The sequence below is a fragment of the Sinocyclocheilus anshuiensis genome, unplaced genomic scaffold, assembly GCF_001515605.1.
Source record: "Sinocyclocheilus anshuiensis isolate Anshui unplaced genomic scaffold, SAMN03320099.WGS_v1.1 scaffold13, whole genome shotgun sequence".
Taxonomy (NCBI): Eukaryota; Metazoa; Chordata; class Actinopteri; order Cypriniformes; family Cyprinidae; genus Sinocyclocheilus; species Sinocyclocheilus anshuiensis.
This window is the reverse complement of record NW_015538026.1, coordinates 1271358-1280194: the sequence shown is the minus strand read 5'-3', so window position 1 is coordinate 1280194 and position 8837 is coordinate 1271358. Positions and strand designations below refer to the sequence as shown.

Here is an 8837-nt window from a genome sequence, read left to right as displayed (position 1 = left end):
CCCGCAACCTTTGGGTTACGAGTCCGACTCTCTAACCATTAGGCCACGACCCCCCCAAATAAGTTGTTTAAATAATATATGTGTGTGTACTGTGTATATTGTGTATATTTATTATGTATATATAAATACACATGCATGTATATATATTTAAGAAAAATGTTTTGTTATATATAAAATATTTATATTTATATATAATATAAATGATATATGAATATAAATCTAAATATATATATTACATAATACTATTTCACAATATTACATTTTTTTCCCTGTATTTTTGATCAAATAAATGCAGCCTTGATAAGCATAAGAAACTCCTGTAAAAAAAAACATTAAAAATCATCCTGATCCCAAACTTTTGATCGGTAGTGTATGTGTATATATATATTTATCAAGCAGGGTTTTTTATTTTATTTCCTGTGCTTCTCTTTTGTCATTCATCAGAACTTATAGACACTCGAACAGCAAGGCCATTCAGTTTCTCCTTCAACACCAGTGACTACCGAATCTTGCATGTTGACCCAGACCAGGGGCGGTTGTACCTGGGCAGCCGTGAATATCTGGTCTCTCTGGACATGCAAAACATCAACAAAGAGCCTCTCATTGTAAGTGATGATTCAAATGAATCCATTCCATTCACAACAAAATAACAATTAGCACCCAAACGCTGACCCCATAAGAATTGAAGTGTCAGTGAATTGTTCTCATAATGCAGTGGGTGTTTTATGTCTGTAGATCCACTGGCCGGCTCCAGCTCAGAGAAAGGGAGAGTGTCAGATGACTGGGAAAGGCAGGCATGTGAGTTTACATCAGTTCTTGTCATCTACCACTCTAATTAGTACTAAATGACTCGCTAAATAAGACGTGAGACTCTTGGTCTCGTGTATACTGTATCAATATGACCTATATCAGTTTTAACAGTGGTGTGTTTGTGTGTGTGTGTGTGTGTTTTCAGGGAGAGTGTGCTAACTTTGTGCGTCTGATTGAGCCGTGGAACAGGACTCACCTGTACACCTGCGGCACAGGAGCTTATAAACCCATCTGCACCTTCATCAACAGAGGCTGGAGAGCTGAGGTACACACACACAGACATACTCTTTATACTCCTATGTAGACACAACTAGCAGTAACCCAACCAATGCTTTCCCTGCTCTGATGTCCACAGGACTATCTCTTCAGACTGGTTCCTGGATATGTGGACTCTGGAAAGGGAAAATGCTCTTACGATCCAAACCAGGAGAACGTTGCAGCCCTGATTAGTAAGAAACGATTAATGAAGATTATATGTAATTGATGCTTTGCTAAACCCATTACTAGCCAATCCTACTGTAGCAACTGTTGCAGTTCACCATATTATCAAACAAACAACAAACATATTATCAAACAAACTCCAAAACAGCAGAACATAACAGAATCATAACATGTTAACCAACACATATAATAAGATAACAGAAAAAATACATACGACAACATAACAGAATCATAACATGCCATGAAATAACAAAATCATAGCATATTAAGTATCAGAATCATAACAGAATAACATAACATATAATCATAAAAGAATCGTAGGATAGAATAGAACATAGAATAGAATAATAGAATCATAACAGAAAAAAAATCATAACAGAATCATAACATTGGACAGCTACATTTGCTCCAGGGTAAATCATTGTTAATTTGTTTACATATTCATTAAAGTATATAGTTGTCTGTGATAAGCTTTTGACTTGCAGTTTCTAGTCATGTTATTACATAATTTAACAATTACTTAAAATAGTATTATGCTTTGCAACATCAATTCATTCTAGTCCATATATAAATACATACTATGCAGAATAAAATAATGAAAATCAATTTTAATTTTACCACTTTAACATGGGCATATTTGAACTATTACATATTTGACCTTTTTAATTTATCCTTATCTGATGTTCTGTAAAGCACAAAGGATCAACAGCAAGAGGGCATAGTTTATCGAAGGGTCAATAACCTGTCTAATGTGTCGTCACACAACAGTTCAGCAAATTTCACAAAATCATTTGAAACATGTAGCTTTCACTTGTACTTATGAATGATTTTTTTTACCTTTATTTATATAGCTCTTTATACAATACTGATTGTGTCAAAGCAGGTTTACAGTGTCAAACAGGAAAATAGTTTGTTAATAATGCAAGAGGACAATAACAAAGAGTAATTTTTCCAGTTCATTGATGATTCAGTGGTGTTATCATCCAGTTCAGCTCTCTTCCAATAGTGTCTGTGCAATCAGTCAAGCGTCCCCAACTAAGCAAGCCAAAGGCGATAGTGGCATTTATCTTTTCCTCACCTCTCCTCCATCTAGATGGAAACCTGTATGCTGGAGTGCCAGTGGACTTCATGAGCACTGATCCAGGCATCTTCAGGACCATGGGGAGCCGGCCAGCTGTTAGATCAGAGCAGTATGACTCTAGGTGGCTGAATGGTAAATAGCTTAGCTGTTCATATTTGGATTGTAAGATGACATTTGAATTAGTTTGACAAATATTTGCTCAGCTGTTTTAGTTTCCATTAAATATTTGGATGGACATTACATGCACACTCTGTTTATTTCCTAGAACCTGTATTTGTTCACATGAAACAGATTCCTGACAGCTCCGAGAAGAACGACGACAAACTCTATTTCTTCTTCCGTGAGAAGAGTCTGGACTCCGGGGCTGGAGCGAGTCCAGGTGTGCTGGCCAGAGTGGGACGCGTGTGTCTGGTGAGCAAGATCCAGAAACTGAACGTTCACAGGAAGCAGTTCACAGTTCAGTCAGTCAATAAACAACTGTTTGTGTTTTATCACAGAATGATGAGGGTGGACAGAAGTCACTTGTGAACAAATGGACAACTTTTTTGAAGGCCAGGCTGGTGTGCTCTGTGATGGGCGATGATGGGGTTGAAACCTTCTTTGATGAACTGAGTGAGTGTTGGTTTTTTTCCCAAGTTTATTTCATAGCAGTTTGTTATGTGTTACATACAATCTAGTGGTGTTAAATCTGCCAAGTATTTCAGATATAGCAAATACTGTTGTATTTCCAGTGATGCATACTTAATATCTCAGCATTGACACAGTTTTGAACTTCTTTTCTCGTCCGCTCCAGGGGACATGTTTATCCAACCCACCCAGGATGAACGAAACCCAGTGGTATATGGTGTCTTCTCAACTTCTGGGTACATATTTTCTTCAGATCAACACAAAATGTCAAATTATAGTAATTTCTGACTTTTCATATTCTTCTTTTTGTGTTTTAATTTCACTTTGGAAATGATTTATTGTTTCTGGATCTGTGATATCTTACTCGTCTCTTAGCTCTGTGTTTAAAGGCTCAGCCGTGTGTGTCTATTCGATGGCTGACATCCGAAATGTCTTTAATGGCCCTTTCGCACATAAACACGGACACAACTACCAATGGACTACATACACAGGGAAGATTCCCTATCCTCGTCCGGGAACAGTGAGTTTCAGTCAATTTCTCTCTTAAGCTTTATGAAAATTTTGAAATTTCACCCACAGTATTTGTCATTGCATATCCTTGTGTGTTTCTTATCATCTTACAGTATCTATGATATATATTTTATGGCTATAAAGGTATTTTTAAGACAAGCAAACCCAGAAGCATGTACATTTTTCTGACTGGCTTTCCCTCCATGTCCCACATCAGTGTCCAGGAGGCACATTCACACCGGGCCTTCAGTCCACAAAAGAGTTCTCAGATGAAGCGGTTAACTTCATTCGTGCTCATCCTCTCATGTACCACCCTGTGTATCCCATTCACAAGCGCCCTCTGGTGGTGCGCTCTGGTGTAGACTATCGCTTTACTACTATTGCAGTGGATCAGGTGGATGCTGTGGATGGCCGATATGAGGTTCTCTTCCTGGGAACAGGTGAGTCTGCATCTTCTGAATGCTGATATTAGTTAAGCTTAGTGAATCTGTTAAACTTGGGGTGGTGTAGTCTAGTTGTTAAAGTAAGCATGAAATGTAAATTCCCCTTATCTATTTTCTCAATGCATGTTATAGATCTTGTTGTGAACAACTCATGCAGGAATATGTTTCGTTTTAAAGGGGTCATATGATGCTGCTAAAAAGAACATTATTTTGTGTATTTGGTGTAATGAAATGTGTTTATGCGGTTTAAGGTTAGAAAACACATTCTTTTCCACATACTGTACATTATTGTTTCTCCTCTATGCCCCGCCTTTCTGAAACGCGTCGACTTTTACAAAGCTCATCGGTCTGAAAAAGCAAGGTGTGCTGTGATTGGCCAGCTATCCAGTGCGTTGTGATTGGCCGAATTCCTCAAGCTTGTGACGGAAATGTTACGTCCCTTACCATATTGTGATGCCTGCGGCAACCACATGTGACGACCCCGGGCTGGACTCCGCTTCGTCCACGGTGAAAGCCAATCCGGCGATCCACAGCGCAAAGTTGAAGTGTTTCCTCAGCAGCCAGCACGGATCAGCTCCAGGCATGACGAAGCAGATATCGTCCTCTTTTGGAAGGCCAAACGAAGTAGTTTCACTTTCACAAGGAAGCGCACATCGCCTTCATGACATGGCGGCAGCGGCGGCGACACTCGAACAGCAAGGCCATTCAGTTTTTCCTTCAACACCAGTGACTACCGGATCTTGCACATTGATCCAGACCAGGGGCGGTTGTACCTGGGCAGCCGTGAATATCTGGTCTCTCTGGACATGCAAAACATCAACAAAGAGCCTCTCATTGTAAGTGATGATTCAAATGAATCCATTCCATTCACAACAAAATAACAATTAGCACCCAAACGCTGACCCCATAAGAATTGAAGTGTCAGTGAATTGTTCTCATAATGCAGTGGGTGTTTTATGTCTGTAGATCCACTGGCCGGCTCCAGCTCAGAGAAAGGGAGAGTGTCAGATGACTGGGAAAGGCAGGCATGTGAGTTTACATCAGTTCTTGTCATCTACCACTCTAATTAGTACTAAATGACTCGCTAAATAAGACGTGAGACTCTTGGTCTCGTGTATACTGTATCAATATGACCTATATCAGTTTTAACAGTGGTGTGTTTGTGTGTGTGTGTGTGTGTGTTTTCAGGGAGAGTGTGCTAACTTTGTGCGTCTGATTGAGCCGTGGAACAGGACTCACCTGTACACCTGCGGCACAGGAGCTTATAAACCCATCTGCACCTTCATCAACAGAGGCTGGAGAGCTGAGGTACACACACACAGACATACTCTTTATACTCCTATGTAGACACAACTAGCAGTAACCCAACCAATGCTTTCCCTGCTCTGATGTCCACAGGACTATCTCTTCAGACTGGTTCCTGGATATGTGGACTCTGGAAAGGGAAAATGCTCTTACGATCCAAACCAGGAGAACGTTGCAGCCCTGATTAGTAAGAAACGATTAATGAAGATTATATGTAATTGATGCTTTGCTAAACCCATTACTAGCCAATCCTACTGTAGCAACTGTTGCAGTTCACCATATTATCAAACAAACAACAAACATATTATCAAACAAACTCCAAAACAGCAGAACATAACAGAATCATAACATGTTAACCAACACATATAATAAGATAACAGAAAAAATACATACGACAACATAACAGAATCATAACATGCCATGAAATAACAAAATCATAGCATATTAAGTATCAGAATCATAACAGAATAACATAACATATAATCATAAAAGAATCGTAGGATAGAATAGAACATAGAATAGAATAATAGAATCATAACAGAAAAAAAATCATAACAGAATCATAACATTGGACAGCTACATTTGCTCCAGGGTAAATCATTGTTAATTTGTTTACATATTCATTAAAGTATATAGTTGTCTGTGATAAGCTTTTGACTTGCAGTTTCTAGTCATGTTATTACATAATTTAACAATTACTTAAAATAGTATTATGCTTTGCAACATCAATTCATTCTAGTCCATATATAAATACATACTATGCAGAATAAAATAATGAAAATCAATTTTAATTTTACCACTTTAACATGGGCATATTTGAACTATTACATATTTGACCTTTTTAATTTATCCTTATCTGATGTTCTGTAAAGCACAAAGGATCAACAGCAAGAGGGCATAGTTTATCGAAGGGTCAATAACCTGTCTAATGTGTCGTCACACAACAGTTCAGCAAATTTCACAAAATCATTTGAAACATGTAGCTTTCACTTGTACTTATGAATGATTTTTTTTACCTTTATTTATATAGCTCTTTATACAATACTGATTGTGTCAAAGCAGGTTTACAGTGTCAAACAGGAAAATAGTTTGTTAATAATGCAAGAGGACAATAACAAAGAGTAATTTTTCCAGTTCATTGATGATTCAGTGGTGTTATCATCCAGTTCAGCTCTCTTCCAATAGTGTCTGTGCAATCAGTCAAGCGTCCCCAACTAAGCAAGCCAAAGGCGATAGTGGCATTTATCTTTTCCTCACCTCTCCTCCATCTAGATGGAAACCTGTATGCTGGAGTGCCAGTGGACTTCATGAGCACTGATCCAGGCATCTTCAGGACCATGGGGAGCCGGCCAGCTGTTAGATCAGAGCAGTATGACTCTAGGTGGCTGAATGGTAAATAGCTTAGCTGTTCATATTTGGATTGTAAGATGACATTTGAATTAGTTTGACAAATATTTGCTCAGCTGTTTTAGTTTCCATTAAATATTTGGATGGACATTACATGCACACTCTGTTTATTTCCTAGAACCTGTATTTGTTCACATGAAACAGATTCCTGACAGCTCCGAGAAGAACGACGACAAACTCTATTTCTTCTTCCGTGAGAAGAGTCTGGACTCCGGGGCTGGAGCGAGTCCAGGTGTGCTGGCCAGAGTGGGACGCGTGTGTCTGGTGAGCAAGATCCAGAAACTGAACGTTCACAGGAAGCAGTTCACAGTTCAGTCAGTCAATAAACAACTGTTTGTGTTTTATCACAGAATGATGAGGGTGGACAGAAGTCACTTGTGAACAAATGGACAACTTTTTTGAAGGCCAGGCTGGTGTGCTCTGTGATGGGCGATGATGGGGTTGAAACCTTCTTTGATGAACTGAGTGAGTGTTGGTTTTTTTCCCAAGTTTATTTCATAGCAGTTTGTTATGTGTTACATACAATCTAGTGGTGTTAAATCTGCCAAGTATTTCAGATATAGCAAATACTGTTGTATTTCCAGTGATGCATACTTAATATCTCAGCATTGACACAGTTTTGAACTTCTTTTCTCGTCCGCTCCAGGGGACATGTTTATCCAACCCACCCAGGATGAACGAAACCCAGTGGTATATGGTGTCTTCTCAACTTCTGGGTACATATTTTCTTCAGATCAACACAAAATGTCAAATTATAGTAATTTCTGACTTTTCATATTCTTCTTTTTGTGTTTTAATTTCACTTTGGAAATGATTTATTGTTTCTGGATCTGTGATATCTTACTCGTCTCTTAGCTCTGTGTTTAAAGGCTCAGCCGTGTGTGTCTATTCGATGGCTGACATCCGAAATGTCTTTAATGGCCCTTTCGCCCATAAACACGGACACAACTACCAATGGACTACTTATACAGGGAAGATTCCCTATCCTCGTCCGGGAACAGTGAGTTTCAGTCAATTTCTCTCTTAAGCTTTATGAAAATTTTGAAATTTCACCCACAGTATTTGTCATTGCATATCCTTGTGTGTTTCTTATCATCTTACAGTATCTATGATATATATTTTATGGCTATAAAGGTATTTTTAAGACAAGCAAACCCAGAAGCATGTACATTTTTCTGACTGGCTTTCCCTCCATGTCCCACATCAGTGTCCAGGAGGCACATTCACACCGGGCCTTCAGTCCACAAAAGAGTTCTCAGATGAAGCGGTTAACTTCATTCGTGCTCATCCTCTCATGTACCACCCTGTGTATCCCATTCACAAGCGCCCTCTGGTGGTGCGCTCTGGTGTAGACTATCGCTTTACTACTATTGCAGTGGATCAGGTGGATGCTGTGGATGGCCGATATGAGGTTCTCTTCCTGGGAACAGGTGAGTCTGCATCTTCTGAATGCTGATATTAGTTAAGCTTAGTGAATCTGTTAAACTTGGGGTGGTGTAGTCTAGTTGTTAAAGTAAGCATGAAATGTAAATTCCCCTTATCTATTTTCTCAATGCATGTTATAGATCTTGTTGTGAACAACTCATGCAGGAATATGTTTCGTTTTAAAGGGGTCATATGATGCTGCTAAAAAGAACATTATTTTGTGTATTTGGTGTAATGAAATGTGTTTATGCGGTTTAAGGTTAGAAAACACATTCTTTTCCACATACTGTACATTATTGTTTCTCCTCTATGCCCCGCCTTTCTGAAACGCGTCGACTTTTACAAAGCTCATCGGTCTGAAAAAGCAAGGTGTGCTGTGATTGGCCAGCTATCCAGTGCGTTGTGATTGGCCGAATTCCTCAAGCTTGTGACGGAAATGTTACGTCCCTTACCATATTGTGATGCCTGCGGCAACCACATGTGACGACCCCGGGCTGGACTCCGCTTCGTCCACGGTGAAAGCCAATCCGGCGATCCACAGCGCAAAGTTGAAGTGTTTCCTCAGCAGCCAGCACGGATCAGCTCCAGGCATGACGAAGCAGATATCGTCCTCTTTTGGAAGGCCAAACGAAGTAGTTTCACTTTCACAAGGAAGCGCACATCGCCTTCATGACATGGCGGCAGCGGCGGCAACAATACTACAGCCAGAATAAAAGTTACGCCTTCTTTCTTTGCATGAACATTTGGGCGGCGTTATGCAAATCTTATCAGATAGTGACGTAGGTATG

The 8837-nt window shown here is 39.5% G+C and overlaps 1 pseudogene; it reads left to right on the top strand.

The window, feature by feature from the left end:
* The window catches only part of LOC107680079 (semaphorin-3F-like), a 24707-nt pseudogene that overhangs the window by 12657 nt on the left and 3213 nt on the right, over positions 1-8837 (top strand).